The sequence below is a fragment of the Neoarius graeffei genome, chromosome 24 (assembly GCF_027579695.1).
Source record: "Neoarius graeffei isolate fNeoGra1 chromosome 24, fNeoGra1.pri, whole genome shotgun sequence".
In the NCBI taxonomy this organism is placed as follows: domain Eukaryota; kingdom Metazoa; phylum Chordata; class Actinopteri; order Siluriformes; family Ariidae; genus Neoarius; species Neoarius graeffei.
The window spans coordinates 56,466,272-56,473,399 of record NC_083592.1 but is presented as its reverse complement, the minus strand read 5'-3'; positions in this window follow the sequence as shown (position 1 = coordinate 56,473,399).

The window sequence follows — 7,128 nt, the reverse complement described above, 5'->3', positions numbered from 1 at the left end:
CGCGCCACGACTCGGAGCACGTGGCCTGTTTCAAAGAAAGAAAGAAAGAAAATCACGTGCAATTTTTTTTCCCTCCAACAAGTTAAATGGTTTGGGGGCCCGTCCCAAACCGCACACTGCTCGACTGGGTAGGATGGAAAATAAGAAAGAAAAGAAAGAAAAGAAAGGAAGGAAAAGGACGTCATTAACGGTCGCGCGCTTACAGCCATGTTGCAACATAATGAACCTATAGATTAGATTATATTTCAGATAGATAGATAGATAGATAGATAGATAGATAGATAGATAGATAGATAGATAGATAGATAGATAGAAAGGGTTTTTAAGTCTTGTGCATGTTTGCAAACAGCCTGTAATGGAGCTCAGGAAAGTGTTTAAAGGAGCTCTGTGGGTTTCTATTATTATTATTATTATTATTATTATTATTATTAATGTATTTTGGTGCACGTGCCGCCAGTGTTCCCCGTTGAGGTACCTGTGATTAAGGTGACATTTCTCTCATGTTTATCAAACACGTGACAAGGTGAAGAACGCAACACCCTCTGGGACAAAGAGCCCCCGCGGGTAGGGTGTGTGTGTGTGTGTGTGTGTGGACGGTCAAATGTGTTACTGCTAACACCAGCAAACAGTGAGTAAATAAAAACATAAACAGGGGGAGGAGATAACAACAAAGAAAAAGGGAAAAAAGCTCGTGCGGCGATCAGCAACACAAACAGATCAGATCATCAGTGAGGACTGGAGTATAATAATGGCATCAGGGATGAGTTAATCACTTTCCCTGGGAGGAACACACACACACACACACACCAGAGGAAGAGGAGAAAGTGAACTCACTCACCAAACACCAGCAAGTCCTGCTTTCCTTTGCATTTATTTTTTTTTAAGTCTCTAAACACTTGAAGTTAAAATAAAATAAGTTTCTACATGAGATGAAAGATTAAAGAAGCATGACTGATGTTTAAAAAAAAAAAGCTGAGTCAAGAAAAATCCACTGCAGGGACAAACTGGGGCCAAACCGTGACACGAGAAATTCATTCAAGACTGAAATCACATGGAGGGGAAAAAATTCTGTCCATCTGGGCCCCTCCTTTAGTGTCCATGGCTCTTAGAGTTCTTAAAAAGAGGAGGAGGAGGAGGAGGAGGAAGAACTGGGGCTGTAGGAAAGTGTGGAGTGGACTTTTGTGGGAGCTGAGGGGTTAAAATCTCATGTGATTTTAGGATTTCAGACATGACTGACTATCACTGTAAAAAAAAAATAAAAACTTACACCAACTGAAAAATTCAAGGCAATTTACTGCACAGGATTTTTGAGTTTATGTGACAACAAAGATTTTGAAGAAAGTTGTGCCAGCTTATACTTTTGGTCTTCATATTCACACAAACTTAATGTTTTTCAGTTTTACTTGATAAGAATTCAACTTTAAGGCCAATAATCTTTCATCCAAGGGAAAACTAATTTGACAAACGAAATGTGCAAACAACTCAGTATACTGAATTGTTTGCACATTTTGTTTGTCAAATTAGCTTCAGGCTTAAAATAAGTGAATGTCTGACTTAAAGTGCCATTCCACCATTGGATGTATTCTTTGGCATAAAATACAATAATATAAATGGTATCACTAGACAGAGAAATCTTTTAGCTTCAAAATGATATATCAAACATAATTTTTTGACAACGACAAGTATATTAATTTTGCAACCAAAGTCACCTACCCTTTTAATTTCCGCGCGGTAGTGAAACATGATGTCATCGGCAGGTTCCCCTTCTTGTGTACCACGTCACGTGTGACGTGGCACAGATTATCAGCAATGGCGGATAGAACGCGATTGTCAGCTTCGGAAAAGAAGCGAAGGAAAATAGCAAGTGATGCCCAAAGGAGACGGTCGATGGTGAATATCGGCACAGCAATCGACAAGTGGAAATCGCGTTCTATCCGCCATTGCTGATAATCTGTGCCACGTCACACGTGACGTGGTACACAAGAAGGGGAACCTGCCGATGACATCACATTTCACTACCGCGCGGAAATTAAAAGGGTAGGTGACTTTGGTCGCAAAATTAATATACTTGTCGTTGTCAAAAAATTGTTTGATATATCATTTTGAAGCTAAAAGATTTCTCTGTCTAGTCATGTTGTCATAAAATATATTGTATTTTATGCCAAAGAATACATCCAATGGTGGAATGGCACTTTAACAAAAAAGCACTGCCACTCCAGTTTTATAGCAGTTTTGCTACCGTCGTGTTAAAATAAACATGCTATTTGAACTGGATTGTTATTTGTTTTATTGTGGGATAAAAAGAAAATTTAACTCAAATTTTGAAGTTTTTACTTGGATGAAAGATTATTGGCCTTAAAGTTGAATTCTTATCATGTAAAACTGAAAAAATTAAGTTTGTGTGAATATGAAGACCAAAAGTATAAGCTGGCACAACTTTCTTCAAAATCTTAGTTGTCACATAAACTCAAAAATCCTGTGCAGTAAGTTGCCTTGAATTTTTAAGTTAGCGTAACTTTTTTTTTTTTTTTACACCAAACAGGAAAAATAAATAAAAATACATCACACATTTCAGCTGTGGTGTAAAACTTTGTGTCATGACAGCGTACATACATACATACATCTGCTAAAACTATACAAATATCATAAATAAGGCAAATGTGATGTTAGAGTTTGTTCACAAGACAGATTTGAAAATGTATATTTTACTGGGAAATATACGCCGCCCCACTGGTATTTTTCATCCGAGCTCCATCCGGGACATGGAGAACCAAAACCGCAACATAAATCTCCATCTCCACGTCATGAGGAAATCGATGAGCGAGTTGTTTTCATAAATTTGTTTGTGAATGTGTCGATATAATAAAAAGAAAATCACACATCAGCTTGAAGACATGAAGTTTATCTTCTCATATTGAAAAACTCACATTTTTCAAAATCCATCGCTGATCTGAGTCACATATTTAAATAATATTGTCTGGCTTTTTTTCGTGGTCTATCAGATACATTCCATCCAGCGAGCATGATACTGAACGAGTCGAAGTTGAATGGAATATATCTGATACACCATGAAAAAAAGCCAGACAATATTATTATTATTATTATTATTATTATACATACACATTCCTTTCGGGTGTTCAAGGTGTCTTTCTCTTTCAAAATTCTCTCAAAATCTTCTGTATTTAATGAAGCAAACCCGGCGGCCATGTTTGTTTACAAATTGTCACAGTCGCTCACTTGCGCAGAAGTTTTACATCTTCAATGTGTGACATCATGTTGTCTTGACAACCATGCAATATCGTAAACCATATTCAGCGCTCATTCTCTATTGGGTAGAGTGATGTAATACACGTAGGATAAGCGATATGCTAACAATATTGCATGCTATCAAACCAAATGAATGAAACCTGCTAGAAGGGAATAGAACATGTTTTTATTCCATCAAAAAAGTGTCCTGTGTGTATAATAATTCCTGATATTTCACTCCGATGACGTCACTCCCAGTGTTTTCCTGCTGACTAGATAGACGCGTGTTGTCAAAATGGCGAACTGGTTCGAAATTAAAATTCTTCTGATTAACTTGCATATTTTTTTGTGTGTGTGGATGTGTCCATACCGGTCTAATATAAATGGACACATTTATCACTTCACTCACTCGTGAAATATACATTCACCACTCAAAGATTGGTGAATGTATATTTCATACTTCACATCTTTACATGGGCGGCACGGTGGTGTAGTGGTCAGCGCTGTCGCCTCACAGCAAGAAGGTCCTGGGTTCGAGCCCCGTGGCCGGCGAGGGCCTTTCTGTGCGGAGTTTGCATGTTCTCCCCGTGTCCGCGTGGGTTTCCTCCGGGTGCTCCGGTTTCCCCCACAGTCCAAAGACATGCAGGTTAGGTTAACTGGTGACTCTAAATTGAGCGTAGGTGTGAATGTGAGTGTGAATGGTTGTCTGTGTCTATGTGTCAGCCCTGTGATGACCTGGCGACTTGTCCAGGGTGTACCCCGCCTTTCACCCGTAGTCAGCTGGGATAGGATCCAGCTTGCGGCTACAGATAATGAGATGAGATGAGGCATCTTCACACGACTGTGTAATATCCTCTATATATGTAATTACTTTAAAACTCAAAACCTTTATATTAAAACTAACAACCTTTTTTTGTGTGTCATACCAAAAGTGGTTCCTGCTATATTCATTTTATATTAATGCAGTCAGTCATTCTCACTATTATAATGGATTAATAACAAGAAAACAAAGAAACACCCAACATTTATTTTATCTTCATTAGAAAAATGTTATCAAAAATTAATTTCTAATTATGTCCAATCAAACTGCTTGTTCGGATAAAATATACAGATAAGCACAGAGATGTTGTGTAAAGTGCAGCGAAGACAAACACCACAAAACGGCTTTTAACAGGGAACAGGAAGACATTACGGCTTTCCTCTGTTTGGATAATCAGTTCTGGATAAAGCTCTGTACAGAACGTGTCGTGTGGATGACAAATATCAACCTTAGAGCCATAATGAGCCCAAAGACGACAAATCGCTGGTCAATAACTGTCATTTTGCCAAGTTGTGTAGAGCTGCGTCCAAAAATACAAAATCCCTGTTGGAATAAAGTCAGAAAAAAGCCAACACTTTATGGAGAAATGGCAATGAAAAAAAAAACTGATGGAAAAGAGACCAAAATTTGGTCCTGGGACAAACTGGAGAAAAATGAACAAATGAGAGTCAGAGTTTATGGAGAGCCAAAACTTATGCAGTGAAAAACTGTCAAGCGTGAGAGTTTTTTGGAGAATCGGAGGGGTTTATGAGGAGGTTAGGAGCTTATCGAGTGTCAAAACCTGAGTCAGCACTTGAGTGAGTCATTTTTAATGGAGAATCTGAGTTTATCAAGAACAAGAGCCGATCGAGAATCGGAGCTTTACGGTGGTTCGGCCGAGGCTACACTGAGTCAGAGATTTAGTTTTACTTTGAATTCATGGAGAGTCGAATTTTATGAGGAGTCAAAGAATAGAGAGTCAGAACCAACAGAGTTTACAGGGAGTCAGGAACTATGCTGAGTCAGTGCTTATAAAGACTGGATTTATACAGAGTCGGGGCTGACCGAGTCACAGCAGAAAGTCAGTACATGTGAAGAGTCAGAAATTATGGATATTCAGAGCTTGCGTGTTGGCAGCATGGAGAAAATCAGAATATACAGAGACAGAGTTTACAGAGTCGGAATTTATCGACTCAGGCCTTGTTTTGATTTGTTGCAAGTCAGAACTGATGGATCGTCATGACTTGATTATTAATTCATCCGGCCGACAGGTGACGAGTTTATCCCCATCATGTGTTGTCCGTCATCCACGTTTCATGAAAATCACTTCTCTCAATTCTTCACTGATTTTTATTCGTTTTGGCAGGAAGGTAGGTCTGCCTGGGGTGCATATGGAGTAATTAATCAATCCCTAACAAGCGAATCGCTTCTTCTCTCTCAATTCTTCACCGATTTTGATTCTTTCTGGCATGAAGGTAGGGGGACCTAGGGTGCATAGAACTTCTACCCAGATTTGCTTCATTACAATTATTAATGAAGTTATGGACTAATTAAGCCTGAATGTGTTCAGCAGTTCAACAAAAATTGCTTCTTCTCAGTCAATTCCTCACCGTTTTGGATTCCTTCTGGTAAATAGGTCGGCATTCCTAGGGTGGATATCGCGTCTATATATAGCTTGCGATATTTATTGCTGTAACACTTTAGATCGTTCCTTCTGGACTAGACGGGGCTACGCCATCATTGACGGTCTCGCTGCTTGTTCCTCTTCATCCCCAGTGGGACGTAAAGCTGCAGTGCTCGCTCATCGTCTGGATCTGTCCTGCTCATCTCTGACAGCTCGGTTTCCCACCATGTTGTCACATCATCCAAGAAGCCATGACCTAATGGTTAGAGAAGCAGCTTTAGGACCAAAAGGTCACTGGTTTGATTCCCTGGAACAGCAGGAATGGTTGAAATGCCCTTGAGCAAGGCACCTAACCCCTGACTGCTGCTCTGGGTGCGTTGCTCTGGATAAGAGCGTCTGCTAAATGCCTGTAATGTAACCTTTGGTCCAACAGGCTTCCGTTTTCCAGGTGGCGTCCATCGTAGAGCAACTTTGGGTTGCCGACATTCTGAACTCATGACCTCACCACTTGAATCACCTTTCCTTTATTTCTGCTGTGACATTATGACAGCCAGCTTTCTTGTAGGTCTTTGTTGGATCTCTTATTCAGCCAATTAGCCAATGCTGAGTCATGGTTCATCAGTAACGGCACCGGCGCGAGCGGCAGCCTTTCTAGCAGCTCTGTCCGTCTGCTGTGTTTGTTTTATTCCTTTTTGTACAGTACGTTCTTCGACTTTTTTTTTTTTAACTCTTCAGCTGCACCACTTCCACTCTGCATACTGTCTAGAATCTGTAATCATCTCACAGTTGTCTTCAGAATGCTTTTTTTTTTTGCTTTTGTACGTGTGTATGTGCGTCATATAAGCTACGGGATGCCTTAATTTCCTTTGGGATAAATAAAGTATATCTATCTATCTACTGGATACTCTGCAGATCTTTCTCAAGATCCTTCACAGACAGCCGTTGTAGAAGCGTTCTATCTTTTTCACGTTGTTTTGTATTTCTCGCCAACACTCAGATCTGGATATATATAACCGGACAGATTTTACATTCCTGTTAAATAGCTTGATTTTGGTCAACTTTCCGTGAGTTTCTCGCTTTCGCTTCGACGTGTTTCTGTCTTTGCATATAATAATGCTGCCAAGATACAGTATGCGAGTGGCGTCTTCGCCATGTTCGAGTGTTGTGCTGTTGATGTGCATCAGTGATGGTGTTGATGGTCTTTCCGAGCGTTCGATCGGAACGTCGTTGCTTATCAGACTCGACGGAGAGTCACAGCATGTGAAGAGTCAGAGCTCGAGCAGATCGTCCACCTGCAGTCTTGGAGTCCAGAGCCTGGAAAATAACCTCAACGTAGCTGTGATTATTTTTTTTGTTAATTCCAAAGCACACAGGATTACTTTTTTTTTTTGAAGTTCAGACTTTTTTTTTTATTTTGCATCACTGCAAAACCAAGAAAGGAGAAACAAACACAGCAAAC